At 43.7% G+C, this 18,056-nt stretch overlaps 1 protein-coding gene across 12 annotated transcripts in view; it reads right to left on the reverse strand.

The window, feature by feature from the left end:
• The window catches only part of PAX2 (paired box 2), a 115,108-nt gene that overhangs the window by 79,117 nt on the left and 17,935 nt on the right, over window positions 1–18,056 (reverse strand). The gene's annotated exons all lie outside the window — the stretch shown is intronic.

Genomic DNA, 18,056 nt, shown 5'->3' on the forward strand with positions numbered 1-18,056 from the left:
AATTGCTTGCAGACTGAATCAATACTCACTGAACACCCAGCATGAGGACCTGGGCCTTTTAATGGCTACAAGCAGAAGTGTTTGGGAGAGGAAAGGGAATTCCTGTACGCAGTACACACACTTACTGCCCTGACAGGAATCCTCCCACATTTGCACTGTCATTTTCAATAACAGCACATTCCTATTAAACACAAAACTGGTTAAAGCACAGCCCTCCTGTGCCTGGCAAGTGACTTGGGAGATGGGTCTCTTTTTCTCAGGGAGGCCATGTAGGATTCACCAAAGCTGGACATGCAGGCTCCATGTTACACAGGGTTGTGTTAATATGCTCTGGCAGTGTTAGGTGGTTCTGATGGACTCAAGGGGAATCTCTCATTGTGCTGAATTGTGTCTTTGTGTTAATGTCTTGTGCTAGTGCCATGCTTTATCCTCGTTTACTGGGGGATACTGGCACTTGTATTTGTGTTACGTGTGTTTTGAATGACAGTGTTGCCAGTATTTTGTAATGTGGATGCCTTGTAATTGCTTTTGATGGATGTTTACATGCAGAGCAGTGTGGTTGTGTTGCATTTGTGCTCCTGTGTGTTTTGAATGTCAGGCAGTCTTTGTATTACTCACTGATAGGGCTGATAAATTTGTTTGTCTTATGGTGTGCTTTGAATAACAATTTTTGTGTTATTTAGCAATGTGGCTGTCATATATTTGCGTTACTCTGTGCTTTGAATGGCAGTGTTTGCATCATTTAGCAGTGTGGCCGTGTTGTGTTTGTGTTGATGTGTGTTTTGAATGACAATTCTTGGGTTATTAAGCAGTATGGCTTCATTGCAGCCATGCAACTTTATGTTTTATACAGACTGTTTGTTATTAAGTGATATGGGTTTGTTGCATGTGTTTGTGTTGCTGTATTTTGGATGTGAAGCCGTGTTCATGTGGCTTAGCAGCATGACCATGTTATAGTTTTAGATTTGGACTCGTGTTGTTTGTGTTGTAATATTAGGGACCCCAAATGCTCTCAGCTCAGACAGACCTCATTGTGGAGTGAATATACTAAAGCCCCTTCTTGCTCAAACTCTGGATTAGTGGCTGCATTATTGCTTGTTTGAGTGATTAAGAGCCCAAATTTGTGTCCGAACTAATTTTGACTGACAGCCTGATGTCACAATGGTGGGTTTTGTGGTGAGAACTGACTGTTATTTCTGACTGAACATGCAGCCCACCTGTTTTGTCACTGGATGTTTGAATGGCTGTGTGTGATATTTGCCCACTGGAGGGCTGTTATTGTATATTAACACCAGTGCGTGTGCTTTGTATGTCCACATCTCTGCTTTATTGATTCCATCAGAATTATTTTTTAATTGTGTGACTTTGATTTAGTGTACCTCAGGGCTCCTCTGTATGGAATAACGATGTCAAGAGGTTGTGTTGTTGTTTGACTGAGTAATGGCCCTTTGCAGCATTGTGAGTGAATGTGTCCTTCTCCTGTTTCCATGTCTCAGCTGGGGTTGGATAATTTACAATTGTGAATCCTTTCACACAGGGTGGGCAATTATTTGGGTCCATGGACCATATAGGGAGTTTTGATGAGCTGTTGCAGCAGGGTCAGCACCCCACCCTACTCCGCACACCAACTCCCCAAAACTGCCTATGGGACTTTGGGCAGGCAGGGAGCAGTGTTTGGGAGCAGGATGGTAGGTCAAGGCCAGGATCATGGCTGGTTTGCAGGGTGGTGACAGCTCAGGGCTGAAACCTGGGCCAAGCCTTGATCTACTCCCTCCATGCCCTTTCCTATGGGGGTGTGGAGGATGTGGAAGGCAGCCAGGAACTGGAGCTGAGGCCCCCCCTCCTCCCCTGCACCCCATGCAACAGGGGCAGGAGCAGGAGGAGTAGCTGAAGCTGGAGGCAACGGGAGCAGAACAGCCCTTCTGGCCTGGGCCCAGCCAGTGTGCGTAGCGTCCAGTGGGGCTGTTCCTGGTGTGGCTGCAGCTGTGCTGCTCTATTCCCTTCACTTCCAGTGGCAGCTTCTCCTCCTGCTTCTGCCCCAGCTGTGCCACTCCAGGCAGGCAGGCAGGCAGGAGACTTCAGCCAGGGGGTTCCACTGCAGGTGAGGTGAGCAGAGCAGCACCAGGAACAGCCCTGCCAGAAGCTGTTTGCACTGGTCAGGGCTAGGGCCAGTGGGCATGGACTACCCCAGCAGGAGCGGGTGGGGCTTGGGCCCCTGCAGAGCACCACGGGGTCAGCTGCGAGCTGGATCCAGTCAGTTGCCAGGCTGGATCTGGCCTGCGGGCTGTATTTTTCCTACCCCTGCCTTAAGAGGTTCACATGCAGTCAAAATGTGTCCCCAGCAACCAAGCTGCCCTGTCCACTAGGGTGTGCTCAGGCTATAGTGCTTTTCTAAGCTGCGTACAAATAGAACTACAGTATATGTCTGAGACAGATGAAGTGATCTGATGAAGTGAGCTCTAGCCCACAGAAGCTTGTGCTATACATATGCATGTGTATGTGCATATGTGTATGAATATACATATACATATACATATGCATATACAGATACATATACTTTAGTTATGCTCTAAGGTGCAAATCTACCCTGCCTTATTCTGTCTGGGAATGACCCAAGATCCAGCTATATGCTACAGTAAATGTTGTAAAAATTACTTAAATGTGGGTGTCTGGGTGTTTGTGTGTATAGTGTTGTGGGTTAGTATGCCGCTATGTACAGCACAGCCTCTGTGCCTGCTGTGTGTATGTAGCATGTATGTTTGTGTATGTGTCTGTTGTCCATGTTCTTCTGCATATACATAGATATACTTAAGCTTGTATCTCTGTTGTTACAGTTGCCAGTCTCACTGTGCCTCTGTTAATTGTGTCTATGTATAGGCATCTGTCTTTAGTTTTTGTGTGAGTCTGTATGAATATGTGTGTGTGCATGCATGTGTGTGCATATGCAGAGTACATATTTGCTTTTATAAGGGTTTTTATGGGGAGGAGGATCATGTATGTATATATACAAATACCCGGGGGTCTAGGGCACGTGCACATGTTCTGCGTATGAGTGTATGACTACCTGAGGGCATGCACATGTTTGCTTGTATTTTAGCACAGTGTTTGCATCTTGGCGTGTATATTACAAGCCATAGCCCTGTGACAATTTAGCCTCGCACTGGGCCAGATCTCAGTCCCTTGGAAATCAATGAAAGAGCTGTATTGTTTTTATGTTTGTGATGATGAGGTTATTATTTTCCCTGTTTATTTGCTATATGCAGACAGTGCATTTGACACCGCGTTTTCTCATTGATTTCCATGGCATCAGGATGCGGCCCTGTGCCAGTCATATCCTAGCAAAGCCATTACAGAATGCTGGAAACTTCTTGAGAGCTCTCTGATCTGTCCCAAGCTATCTCCTCTGGAGAAAGCCCTTGACCTGTCCTGATTACCCGTGGTCATGTCGGGTATGGTCAAGTGACTGATTTGTATCAAGTAAAAGGGAGTGGGGACTTAGCACACAGCACTTGATTTGCTATAACTGTTCTATGTGTCTGCTCATGTCCCGTAGTGAGAGAGAGCTAAATTGCAGCAATGTGGCCCTGTCTCATTCAGGGGTATGCTGCCCTGGTTTAGCTTTCACTTACCAGGTGGACAGGCAGTTACCAATGTGTTAGCTGCTCAACAGTCAATCCCCACCCCCTGTTAATGCTCTGTACTTTGCTCATTTGTCCATATACTGTTGGGGCTAAACAGTCCAGTAAGGTTGGCTAATATTTCCCAGTGAGATTTCCCACAGCAGACCTCTTCCCTGTATGAGCTCAGTCCTTGTGACAGTCTGCTTCCTCTTCGTTCTCTCCCACTCTTTTCCCCTCTTCCTTCTTCCCTCTCCTGCCTCCCTTCAGCATTTGACCTTGAATGTAGAAGTCTCTGCTTAGCCCAGCCCTCTCTCAAATGCCCTCCCCTCACCCCATTTGGGGGTAGCACATCCTGAGAGGAAAAAAAAACGAGAGAGGGAGAAGGAGACCTGTTTGAAAATAATTGGAGGCTGTTAAATAGAGGAGCCCAGCATATCACTCTGGTAATGGAAATAAATTCTATTGTATTTGCATTTTAATTTTCCACATAAACAAAGACCCAGAGTGTGCTGGCTTCGCCAGAATCACCGGCCGGAATTTAATTAGAAATGAAAAGTTTATAGGTCCTCTTTAATGCGATTAATGCACAGTTAACATTTATCACATACATATGCTGGAATCGCCTTTTTTAAGCAACCACTGGCCATGAAATGAATTTCTTTTCAACTTTTTTAGCATGTGTGAAGAAGGCTGTCTCTGGTGCGGCGGTCCAGTGAGCACACTCCTGACAGTTCAGTAAACTGTAGCCCACATAGGCTCAGCAAGAAAAGTTCAAGGTGGGTTGGAGGGAGCATGCACTAGTGGTTAAAGCCCAGGGCTGAGAAACAGGGGATGTGGGCTGTATTCTCAACTCTGCCCCACACTTGCTGTGTGACCTGCTTACTTCCTACATCTGTTCCTCCAAGCGTTTAAAATAAAAAAACAAAAGCAAGGCATCTTATATGCAGAGTCCCTTGAATTGTGAGGTGACACAGAGCCAAATGCCTCTGGGCCTGAGTCTGTCTCTGTGCCTTGGGTTCTGGGCCAGATCCTGACCCATGAAAGGCATATATGCTGGTCCTAGCTCTGATTTTCTTCGTGGCTCAGGAGACTGGCTGGCCCTTGGGACCCAAAACTAAGCAGAACAGGTCAAGCCATTTCCAGAACCATAGGGCTGAGTCAGCCTCTCACCTGAGCCTCAGGACCCTAATATAAACCTCATTGAGACTGCAGTTCAGGGGCTGCCTCCACTGCCCGCCTTTAGTAACATGGACGAAGAGCACCTTTCAAACTCAGAGGAAGACAATTCTCAGAGGCATGCAATTCATTGAGTCTGGAAAAAGTGCTTGGAGATCCTCTGATGAAAAGCAGCTTAGGAGAAAGATTCTAAGTACCAAAGTGATGGGCGCCCTAGAAAGAGAGGTGTGGACAGAGAGACAGATATTCTCGCTGCGCCCCTCAGACAGGGCAAGCAAGAAATAAGGGGCACACATTTCTACCTGTCACAGCTCCCTGTGAATCTTTGCTCCCTGCCCCACTCCAGCCAGAAGGGAATCAAACTTGTCACATCACTGCCTCCTCCTGGAGCCAGGAGGGAACTACACTTGCCCTGAGGCCTTTCATCACCTGACACAGCTAGTACTGACAGTTCCCTACTGCTTCCTCTTGTCCTGCTTGAGTTTGGTGACAGAGGGGGCTGCAGCTGCTCATAGACTTCCATGTCTCTCTGTCTAATTCACAGACAAGTAGAGTGATTAAACCAGGCCCATGGAGAGACAGAGCATGAGCGAGTTAGGGACGCAGCAGGGGAAGGGGGAATATGAAACCTCTATTGGTCCCTTGAGGAATGATGTCCCTTCCTTATCTTATCAGATTCTCTTCACTCTTCAATTATAGTCTGTTGAAATTGGCCTCTTAACCCAAACAAGATAACCTGGGTAATGAGGAGGAGGAGGAGAGTGTGAGGGGAGAGGAAAGAAGGGGCAGATTAGAAGCCTTAAGCTAGGAAGATCATGAAAGCATATCTCTTATACTGTAAACTCCCCTGTCCATACCTGCAAGCTCAACCCCCTCCACTCAAATAGTCCTTGACACACACATTCTTTAGCAGACAGAGGTAGTTAGCCATGTTAGTCTGAAGTCAGGCAGAAGGCAGGGTAGATTTGCACCTTATAGAATAACGAAATCAGAGATATATATAGCATAAATTGTTGTGAACTCAAGGTCAAGCTCATGAAAGCTTATGCTTACCATCTATCTATCTATCTATCTATCTATCTATCTATCTATCTATCTATCTATCTATCTATCTATCTATCTATCTATCTATCTATCTATCTATCTATCTATCTATCTATCTATCTATGAATTAGTCTATAAAGTGCTAATCTACCCTGCCTTCTACATGTATTATTTATTAGATATACCATTACCATCTATCTACATGTCCACCCAAATATAGAGTGCCTAGGTACACAGTCATATGCACAGAACTTTCCCTCACATATAAACTGTTTACACAAATGGACACTGTGCTGTACACATTTATCCTTATACATAATCTCAACACACACTGCCATATGCTCAATCCCATAGACACACAAGTGTCCATACAATCTCAGCAAATACACAAGTCTGCAGATACAACAGATACACTGGCCATTTTGCATGTACTTATTTTTCCCAAATACAACCATGTAATCTGACTTGCACAATGCAATGCACACACTTTCTCTAAGGGCACACAAAGGAAAAAAATAACTCCTACACACAGTACATACCTACAAATACATTGGCCCCAGAAACATTTTGCAAGTTCAGGTACACTAACAGATTCCAATGTATTCACACCATGGTCTGAGCAGCAGAATATCTGAAACATATCATGCACCCCTCTTAACACAAACATTAGCAGACACACAAATACAAAACTCTAACTTCAGACATGTGACATATTTCCACAGATACGACCATCCCTATGCTTCCTATCGTCCTTTAATACATACACTTTCATTCAAGCTACACAATAGACACATCTCCTTGGTGACTTGCACATACTCCTTGTACACCTTATGGCAAAGTGGTCAGTACATCCCAGAGAAGAATGTCAAATCAACCATTCCTGGCCCAATTGTGCCCTTACAACCCCACACTGTCTCTCTGCATTTGCATGTTCTTACTAGTTAACAGTGCATCAGCACTAGTCAATGGCAGGTACCAATGGTACAGTGGGTGTTTGCACATTGGAAAAGGAGGTCCTTTGAGTTGATGTATAAGATTAGTTTACATGCCTGCCACCTCCTCCTTCCACTCATCTCCCAAAGAGCCTCTTTCCCCTTTTCTATTCCCAAGTATCACATTACTCTTCGCCTGCACTGCTCCAGGGTCATTTCCCTGCACGCATATCCACCTGTGATCTGAGGGGGCCATGCTCCTCTCACCAGCTCATGTGTCCCTGTACCAGCCGCCCTGCCTTTTACATCTGCCTTAGAACCTCCAGGCACCCACGTTCCAGCTGCCTTAAAGGGGCATTTGCCTTTTATATTTATTTCTTTAAATATTATTTGATGCCCCCACAACGTTCTCACAATTCACAGCAGGTCAGGAGCACACAAGCACTCTTTGTATATTGCCACATGCACAATGATGCATACGCATGTGTCCCCCCCACCCCCCCTCCAACACGTGACTTCCACACTCTCAGGCACCTTACAAACATTCACACACAGTAAAATTCACTGGTTTCTCCTCCCACAAATCCCTAAGTACCCAGGCCCCACAGGCACAGCCCCAGCGCCCCCACCAAAAGCACTCACATTGTTAAAGCTACTACAAAGGGAATTTGGATGTCAATACTGCACATCCCTTTTCTGCATCTCATTAGGAATAGTAGCCACAACTACTCTTACATACAAACACAGGAAATTTATTACTACTAACAATAGCCAGGTCAAATCTTGCTTAGTCTTTCACTTAGGGCCAGATTCAAAAAGGTATTTAGGTGTCTAATTCCTATTTAGGCAGATACATTTCCATTAATTTCAGTGGAAGTTTACATACCTGAATATCTTTTTGGATCAGGCCCTTAATCCTTATGCCTTAGCTACCTTCACTCCATCAACCCCATCCACCTCTGGCCTCTCCGGCAGAGCCCCAGAGCCTTCAGACACCATTATTCAAAGGGACAACACCACACACATCATCCCTTGAAAGCTCTGACTTTGCTGTTTGATCCATGGAAGGAGGCAATAGATGGCATTATTACTATTCTGTTCTCCCTCTGTTTATGACGTCTTGGACCTTGTGTATGCAGTGTACAAACAAACATGTGTTCACCTTCCCACACATGCTCCCTCCACCCACATACATCATACAAGCAGCTCTTCTCTTCATAACAACTTACCTCTTCTCCTCCACCTCCCCTTTAAATCACCTCCTCTTCACCTTTCCACCCCCACATTAATTTTATACATAAAAGTCAACATTTTAAATCCTGAAAGCCTAAATATAGGCAGCCACAAATGGATTTAAGAGCCTTTGAAGCAGGGAGTAGCAAACACTTGCTGTAAACAATATTATGTAGCTACATTGCACTGCAGTTTCTTGTTAAAGGCAAACCAACCCAAAACTGCCATTAATTTTTTTTTAAAAGAGCAGCAGTTTTTTGTTAGGCAATGGCTCCTTTGAGGAGCACTCCAATGTTACTGCCCAGAGGTTCCAGGACACTAGAAGACAAGAGCTTGGGAATGGGCAGAGCAGTAGCATAATTAAGGGGGTGCAGGGGTGACTGGGGCAGCCTTTACAGAGAGCAGAACATAAAAATAGCTACAACCTCAACAGCAGCTGATCATGCCACTGCGATTGGCACTGCGGCAGCCAGCACAGTCCTGGGTGCTGCATATAGCTGCCTGGCTACGCCTCTGGGACAGAGGCATAATGGGGTTGCCCATATATCTTTGCACCCATCTAAGGACACAGGGTCTATCGGGAACCCAAGATAAAATGAAGGCTGGTTTAGCAACAGGGGGCTCAGATAATAATGCCTTCTCAAAGCAGGGAGTAGGTATTTTTGTTGCTGTTGCTACCAGAGGATGCTGAGCTGTCAATAAATCAGAATCAGGATCTGGCACAGAGCAAACTTCCAATGAGTAATTAAGATACTGCATGGGGGACACGTGTTGATTTCACCTTTCCTTCCCCTGCTACTGTCACTCTCCATTCTCTTTCTCTGTTTTGTTCAATGATGAGCCTGACTTGCAAAAGATGGACACTTGCCCTCTCCAAGCCAGGATATTTAGATCTGGTGTTCTGCAGGGCCCATATCTAATCTTGGGATTATATTAGAGAGAACTGCCTCCCTCTGTATTACCAGGGGTGGAAGCTTAACCCTGTGCTTCACAGTGGGCAGAGAAGGAAAAGGATTTTGCCCTGCAAATGAAGAAGGGATCTCCAAAGGGAGACAGGAAAGGGCACAATGAGATTGGGCGAAGGGAAGCATATAATGGGTGGAGACAAAGTCTAATGTGTGTGAGTGTTTGTGTGGGGAGGTATGTGTGTGGGTGTGCACACACTGGGGGCATTGCTAAAGGTCCTGGGACAATGTGTCAAACAAATTCCAGAGAGATTACAGGAAAGGCAACACTACAGGAGGAAAGCACCAAGAAATGCTGCATTTCTGTTTTTCACAGAGGTAATTATTCCAGAAAGTCATGAGACCAGAACATCCAGTCCCTAGTTTCCTTAATTTAACTTGAAAGTTTGGTGAAGATTGCATCTGTGACGTTTCTGGAAAGCCTGTTCTATGGAAAAGCCCAGGAGCACAAGATTGTACTTTCAGGTATGTTGTTCTTTCCTCTCTCTCCACACCTGTGTACATACAACCCTAGCCATAGAACGTACCAAGGAAGACAGTACCTCGCCTACATATGCATGCCCCCATCGTACAAATACATATCATATATATACTTCCCTTAGTCTGCTGCCATTCCCTCTCCCCACATCCAAGTAATATATGTTTCTTGCTTTCAGATACCTTTGCCATCACGTATAAAGTAGTAGCCATCCAACACATGCACTCCCCTAAATAAATGCATATACATATCACACAGTACCTCAAATAACCACCTATATACTTATACCCCCTCTCCCTACACCTGCCTATAGCTCCAAACAGACCTATATCCATACATATTTATCTCTGTACACCCCACCACAGACACCCGTTACTCTTCCTAATAAACATATAAAGGGACACACACACACACGCACAAGCACATGCTATCCTCACACTGTTTACATATCACACACACTCCCTGTAGCTCCCCACCCCCCAGCAACAGCTAATTCTCTCTCTGGCCCCAGTATTGAACTATTGTGTTGTCCATTTCCCAGCAACACGGGGTCTAGTTACAGGGTTATTGATTGGTTTTCATGCAGACAGATGGATCCGTCCTGGTCTCCCATCGAAATACACCTCTCTATGGGCTGATTGTTGCAGCTCCAGGGATAGGATTGCAGGAGGAGACCACCCTCCATGCAGGCATCCTTCACCCAGGTCGCGGATGGTAATAAATGGAGTCAGGCTGAGCCATAATAAAAGCAATTGAGTGGGTTACCTGTGCAGACACGAGATTTATACCTCCTCATATTTGATGTGATTGTTTTATTGAGTTCTCAGCACAGTTAGGACCCCATTTATTTATTTATTTGTCTATTTATGTTTTTTGTAGCATGCCAGAGTCTGCTTTTTATCTTCTCTGAGACGTGTCCTGGGGAAGCAGAGTGGAAAGGGCCCCTACTCTTGCTCTGTCATAGAGCTGGAGGCTGCTGTAATGGCAGAGCCCTAGCAGTAGAAAGTCCACTCTTCCTCAGGGCAGACAGTCAGAGCCAGCCATATATACTCGGTTAACCCTCAAATGGCTGGCATCCGCCTGGATTGCCAGCCTATGAAACATTAGGGAAGAGCAGGGAGTATCACACACATGCATGTATGCAAGCATGCACACGCACACACACACACAGGTTTTCCAGTGTCAAACTATCTCCAGCCCGTGTCTAAAACAATGGTGCCTTGGCCCACAGAGTCCTCTACAGGTTACTGCAGTACAAATAATAGATAATAAGATAGCTTCTAACTCTGAACCCACATTTGGACACCCCAAAATATTTGCAAGTGCCAATTTGGGGGGCAGGGACAACTATGTTCAGGAACAAAAATGCAGCATAAAAATATTAAGAAATGCACTCTGCAACATGCTGCAGCGTACCGGCTTGATTTGTGATTGCATATGGGCTGATGGACATCTAAGTGCTATGCAAGGAGCCTGCAGTTATTTGCACATCGTGAGACTCTTGCCATTTTTTAAAGCACCAGCTCTGAGAGTCAAGAGATTAACTGAGATTTTCAGCTCTCATTTTTTTGAAGTAGAGTTTCACCCTGGCAGTTGCAGAAAAAACCTTGAAAGTGCTCCCTGAAGCTTAACTAGGAATTTTTAAAAAGTATTTTGGTGCCTAATAGCACTGAAATCAATAGACATAAGGCACCTAGAAGGCTGTAAGTATTTGAGCCAAAAATCCTGATGGCAGATAGAAAAGAAACCCCAATTAGTATTAGTACTGGGCATTTGTAAGTCAGTCTCCCAACTTGGTGACTCTGGCTCATGATTCTGGGAACAGCTGCAGCTGGTAGATCTGCCTCTATATCTACAAACTCCATGAATGAATTGGGGCCAGCAGAATACCTCCATTCTTACCAGCTCACCATTTCAAGGATGCTGAAACATCAGCATTTCTAACTCTCCGTAAGAGGGGGGATAATCATCAGAGTCAGACCTATGCTGGTTGGGATCTTCTCAAGCATTCAGCACCAGCCCTGCTCAGCTCCCACTAATGTGAATTCCCATTGCCATTGCTGAGGATAGAGTTAGGCCGATAGTGAACCATCTTGAAAATTTCTTTCTGTGTAAAGAGCCCTTACCCCATGATGGACTGCCAAGTACTTTGCTGACTGTACCAGTGGGCCAGACCTTCTCTGTATCTCAGCAATGTATCTCCATTTAAGTCAATGCCAAGTTCATTCAGGTGAAAATTTGGTCTAGTTTAACCATTTTCAAAGTCAAACCTTGTTTATTCAAATGTCACAAAAGTCACTTGGTTTAGTGGGGTTTTGAATAAGCAGGGACTTTTAGTGTACTTGATTTGTGTGTGCAGTTCTGAGCTCATTTTGAATACATCAGATCATCATATCATAAAGGCCACCTCTCTAGACAATACCAAGGATTTTCTACTGTCTGTTTTCTTGTATTTTTATCCCACCTACCTTTAAATGTCTCAAGAAGTGAGCAGTTCCCTTGAGCTACAATTCCCTATGGGTCTCCCTAAAGAGAAACTCCTTCTGCTACACAGTTTAAATATTCCCATACTTAATTTAATCTCTTTACACCAGAATATATCACTCTGTTCATCCCAGAATAATGCCCCCTCTTTAGAGGCGGGTGGTTTTAGTCATTAGATATTTGTGGGTCATTTTTTTTGTTCCCTTGTTTAGCCAAGCTACCTCTGCTCAAAATCAGATGAACTGCTCAGATAATAGTAGTTCTGATAAACCAGGTTTGATGGTATAAGACAATTCAGCCAGCACCAAAATGCAGCTAGCTCTAGCATGGAGTGAAGCAAGAATCCCCTAGATGCAAAAACTTGAACAAGCATAACTTGTGGGGTCAATCAGGCTTCTGGAACAGCAACATCAGAATAAAAAGGTTAGGATTTTTAGAAGGTAAAAAGACAGAGATTAGCAGAACAGAGGAGATAAAATTTACCCACAGCAAAGACCTTTGCTTATAACTCTATTCATTAGGCTAATATTGGTCAGGTAGGAAAACTGGAGGAAATGTGACTAGATCAGTCTCTGCATCATGATACAACCTGCCATGAAGCCAGGTGTAAATTAGAAGGCAAAGAGAAGTGCCGCAAACATTGATTTACCCCTCAGACGGGGTAACATGGCCTGGAACCCCACTTTTATGAGCTTGCCCTTTACTGGCAATGGTATAAAGGAGATAACGCTAGGTTTGGATGTGATGGAAGTAAATCTGGGCTTAAAAGGAGGAAGCTTCATGCACCAAAGTCCCTTCTCTGCTTAGTTAAAAGCAAGAGGGAATAGAAGCTGTTCTAAGCTGTTCCCGGCTCAGGAATACAAATCCCTGACACAAGTTAAACGGGGAGAAGGTAAAAGGTGTCTGGCCCCTGCTGGGACCTGGAAAGAGTTTTTTTGCCGTGTGATGGAAGGTTCCAGATTGGAGAGTGCTATCTCTTGCTTATTTGGAGAGAAGGTATTACATAGGGCAAGCCTTCCTCACCGTGGCCTCTGCCACCTTGCTACCAACCAGAGTCTTGTTCAGTCTGTATGTACAGCATAACATCTGGTCACTGAAGGGACCAACAAAGCATCTGATTAGGACTAGCTGTAGTGGTGTGTTTATGTGATGTGTGGTTACTGATTATGAGCTGGACTGAGACTCACCAACTCATTCAATACAGGCCATCCAATGGTTACTATTTTTCAGGCTCTGTTGACCCCGCTCCCGTAACCAATTCTCTGAGCTGGCCATACTCCTCAAAAGAATTATTATCTGACTTCCGAGAGTTCCAGATTTTATATACCGGGGTAGGCAACCCCCAGCACGGGTGCCAGAGAGTGCCATGTGAAGGCATTTTGCTTGGCACGCTCACCTCAGAGAGGATGGCAGGGAAGGGGCCAGGGCTGCATTGTCACAACAAGAATCAGGCCCATTGCGGCTCCCCTGCCATCCACCCCTGGTACGCCGACATCTTACAAACTGAGTTAGCAGGTGTTTTTGGCACTGTCCAAAAATGTTGCCAACCCCTGTTATGTGCACTTGCCAGGAAAAGGGAGGTCCTGCTAAGAAAACTCTCTATCTATCCCACTGTTCACAGAATAAATTAGAAAGGTTTTGTCCTGTAGACAATGCTAAACTTCCCATAAGACTCTAGATTTTCTCCTAAAAGTGCTAAGTTTACCAGATTTCAGTCCCTTTTGTTAATCTTGATATGCTACTTGCATATCGGCTGAGGTTCTGGCATTCTCTCTCTTTCTCTCTCCTTGTGGGACAAATCCTTGGCTGATGTAAACCAGTATAACCCCAGGATTTGGCCTATAGCAGTTATATTTTGAGATTTCCATCCCAGAACGCATTGACCTGAGTAATGTAGCTCAATATTATTATTCCCATTTTATAGACAACGAAACCATCACACAGAAGATAGAAGTGTCTTGACCCAGATCACACAGAGAATCAGTGGAAAAGTCAGTTTTAGAACCTAAATCTTCCACTATTCAATCCTTTGCTCTAACTGCTAGACAGGCTGCCCACAGCCACTGACAGTTTTAATAGACAGACTCAGTGTTTCACACCACAACCAGCACAGTTCCATAGATATTGTAACCTGAATCTATGTTTGTTCCTTAACCATCTATATGGATAAAAATACATCTTTAAAAAGGCTGTTACAGATCTACAATATCAAGGCATTCTGAGTTATTTGTTACATAATGTAACAAAAAGCACTTTCCCAAACCAATCACATAATTCTAGAAGTTCATGTATAGGAGACACATCTTTAGAAGGGATTGAAAAAGCCCTTGAGAATCCATCTGAGGTTTATCACGCCTACTATACATTATAGCCCAGTATTTGCTTACATCTACATCTTCTCCCAAAAACACGCCGTCCAAAAAGGACCAAAAAACCCACATGAATTGACTATAATAATATGCCATAATCCTTTGGTTTCTGCATTCCTCAGGTAAGGAACGGGCCTGTTTCTCACTGACTGTGAGCCTCATAGTACTGAAAGCAACCTCAGTACAGCTAGAACAGAGGGGGACATTGTCTCTCTGGGGTAGGTTGTTTGATTCCATGTTTGGGAGACTGTACAGTATACCGAGTGTTACATGTAAAAGATAATGGTGGCTCCAGTGTTAAAACATGGACCTTGGCACAGCTTTATGATGGGCCCCATCCTGTTTCTACATCTATCATAGCTTGTACACAATATAATAAGATGGGAATTGGTTAAAATCACATGCATAACCTGGGATCTCAGGATTCTCCAAGAGTGGCTAAATAAAGCAAAAATTCTCACTGACATCAAAAGCCCTGTCCAAATCAGAAGTGTTATCCGACAGCGCAAGTCATACCAGGGAGACCACTGCAATGCTAACAGCAATGCGGATGCAAACCCAATTTTAATAGTTCAGACTTACGTGATTTAAGTCTGCACCTATACAATTCAGGAAAATTCTCTCCTGGGCACTCGAGCCATTGTGGACCAGCCTTCACTATTTATAGTGTTGACAGAATTAAAATCCTAGGTAATTTTATTTCCTTCTCAGTTACTTATACAGAATATATCCTACAGGCATATGATTTATCAAACAGGCAATTATATATATATTATAAAATATATGAATTTGTGTACTTAATAATCTCCCTTATGAAACAACCTTCTTTTCTGACACTATCAAATTGAGTCTATTTTCCCACTAACTACTGCATTGTAGTGTGGATTTCCTGTCCACCACTGGAAAAAAAGACCACCAACTGGTAGGCAGCTAATTTTTATTGGCCTCTTCAGGGGCACTTAAGAGGGGTTATTCACTGTGTTGTGCATGTATGTGCATATATAAAATACAGCCTACTGGCTCTGTCAGCCTGAATTTGGGATGGTCATATTGTTGGAGACACCAAGTTGAGTGTGAGTTACATAGGTTACACCAAACATGCTAATAAATCCTTCGTGGTATACATTCATATATTCAGTAGGGACTGCAGAACATATTTAATGAAAAATCTATTTTTAAACCATTTTAAGGAGATTTAAAAAATTAAACTCAGAATACTTTTTGTATCCCTTCACCTAGTATCTTTTTAATATTAGACCAGCTGCACAGAAAGAAATTAAAATTTAACTAATACATTTTCAAGGCCTCTTAAAGTAGTCTAAAATAGCTTTTTTTTCACATATGTCACAGCTTTAAAGTCCAATATAGACAGTCTTTTTAGAGGCAGAAATAGGTTCGCATGTCTCATAAGGAAACTGAAATGTTCCCATTTCTGCAAAAAAGATTTTACTTCTCGTCTCAAGATATCGGGCCTTAAAACTGTTCCTGTTATGGGTTTTACCGCAGGCCGTTGTGAACTTTGAGCCTGTGTAATTTGAGGGGAAAATACCATGTAAGGGGAGGAGGAAAATAAAGATATATTTTGCTGGTGTTTAGAACACAGTATCTGCCTGAGTTGAAATATTTGATTTAATCCACGGAGAGATAAATTTGGGGTCAAATCGCAGGGAAGGTGGTCAGAGATGTATTATAAATGCCCTTTATCACATGATTTGGCAAGTATATCACTTGTGCAAAATGTGTGAAGGAGTTACCTAGTTTTATAGGTTTGCTTTCACAATGAAAGGGAACGAAAATTTACATTTTAATTGTAAATGGGGTCCCATCCTCCTCTGCCATCTTTGGGGCCAAGGATGGTCCCGCTGAAGTGAATGGCAAAGACCACATAGCCTCAGCGGGAGCAGGATTGGGCCCTCGTATCCTCTCACTTCCCTGTCCTATTGTGCTTCTCGCGCAACATGCCACAGTGTTACCCCCGAGCACAGACCCCAAAGCATTCCTTTTTTCTGTTGTTGGCCACAGCCTTGGCCAGACTCACTTCCTTATGAGTCCGGGATTGTGGGAGCCCCATGCAAAACTAACGAGCAAATGGGAAGAAGGTTGGGCCTGGTTTTTAAAATAAACAAGGTAAGTCTTAACCACCAGAAGCAGGAAAGCTCCCGCTCCTCAGTGACCATGTACTCAAATGTCACAGCATTGAAAGTCAAGCGTGGAAGGTCACTGTTAGCCTCATGTAAGATAATATTATACAGTATGCTTACAGCATTTTTCACCCCCAAAGACTTTAAAAAATATTGACTAACAATGACACTGCAGAGTGGCAGCATTGGTTTTCTTTTTCATTTCAGAGATGGGGAAAATCTGTTTCTGAGACACAGAAAAATCAAAGCCAGGCAGCAAGGCAGCGGCAAAGGTGTCATCAGAAATTAGATGTTCATGATCCAGTCTCTGGCTGCAGAGTGCAGCTCCCCCAAAAGAAGATTGCAAGACTTCAATGACCAGTGGATGCCGAAATGCTTTGGGATCGCATAGGCAGCATGCATGGACCAGCTCTGCCCCTCTCAGAAGGAATGCGCTGTTTCTTCAAAGACCCTACAGCTTTTCCTTTGGACTTTTGAGCCATTGGCTTAATTCCTCTCTGGGATATGTGACCGTCCTTCCAGAGCTACCCTGTAAGGTTTCTGAATGTCAAACTGTTATTATTTCAATACTTGACTGAGAGAGTAACAGGGACCTGGAGGTGTTTTAGGAGGGTGTATAATTAGCCGATCAGTATTATGTTACCCTGTTCATAACTTAATAACCATTTTAATACAGATGGCACACATAGGGATAATTTCCTGGGGTAGCCTAGCAGTATATTACAGAGACATTGCATCTGAGGGAATCTTCCTTAGCCAAGGTACATTCCACTAGCTAATTCTACCTGCTGTTTTCAAGATGATTTGGGATAATTCCATATCATTTGCAAAATATTAAAAGTAATTTATATAGGATGCCAGTTTCAGAAAAGACACACTGAGTTATTATACATATTTTGATAAATCTGCCATGGAAAGAAAAAAAACGAAAAATACTACTGTATCTCCCCGGTGGTTTAGTTTTTTGATTCTCTTTGTGTAAACACACAGGGGTTTGCTCAAACCTGACTAACGTTGCCATATATCATAAGGGTCAATATACATACGGGCTTGTGGTCAGCAATGCATGCACCACGTATATACATAAGAGCCTACACGTATGCTTACAAATATTATGTTTACTACAGGTATTTTATGTGGGGATCCTTGTGTACATGCAGATTGTTTGTGAGCGAATGTTTTCCTGTTGGTGTGATATCTGTATTTCTGTCTGTAACTATGGATTGGTTTTTTTGAGACTGCATGAATATAACCATTACCACCATGTCTTTGATGTTGGGGTACTTGTGATGTGCCTAAGCATGTGAATCATGTATGTATATGTAGGCAAATGCGTGTGTCTGTCTGTGTGTGTTACTTTGAGCCAGTGCAATATGTGTATCCTGCCTGAGGAAGCATATATTTGCTTACTGCAAATGTATGAATCTTTGCTGTATGCTGTGTGTGAGCGGACCTGTGCACACTATTTATGTATGGGGATGTGTGAGTCTCTGTGCATTAATGCCTGATTATGTGTGTCCCATAATCTTGCTGTATTGACTGTTTTGTCACCTGGATTGACTTTTTGCCATTTAAAATCTGAAACTAGATAGGTCCCCCGTGAAGAAAGGGCTC

The sequence above is a fragment of the Alligator mississippiensis genome, chromosome 6 (genome assembly GCF_030867095.1).
Source record: "Alligator mississippiensis isolate rAllMis1 chromosome 6, rAllMis1, whole genome shotgun sequence".
Lineage (NCBI taxonomy): Eukaryota > Metazoa > Chordata > Crocodylia > Alligatoridae > Alligator > Alligator mississippiensis.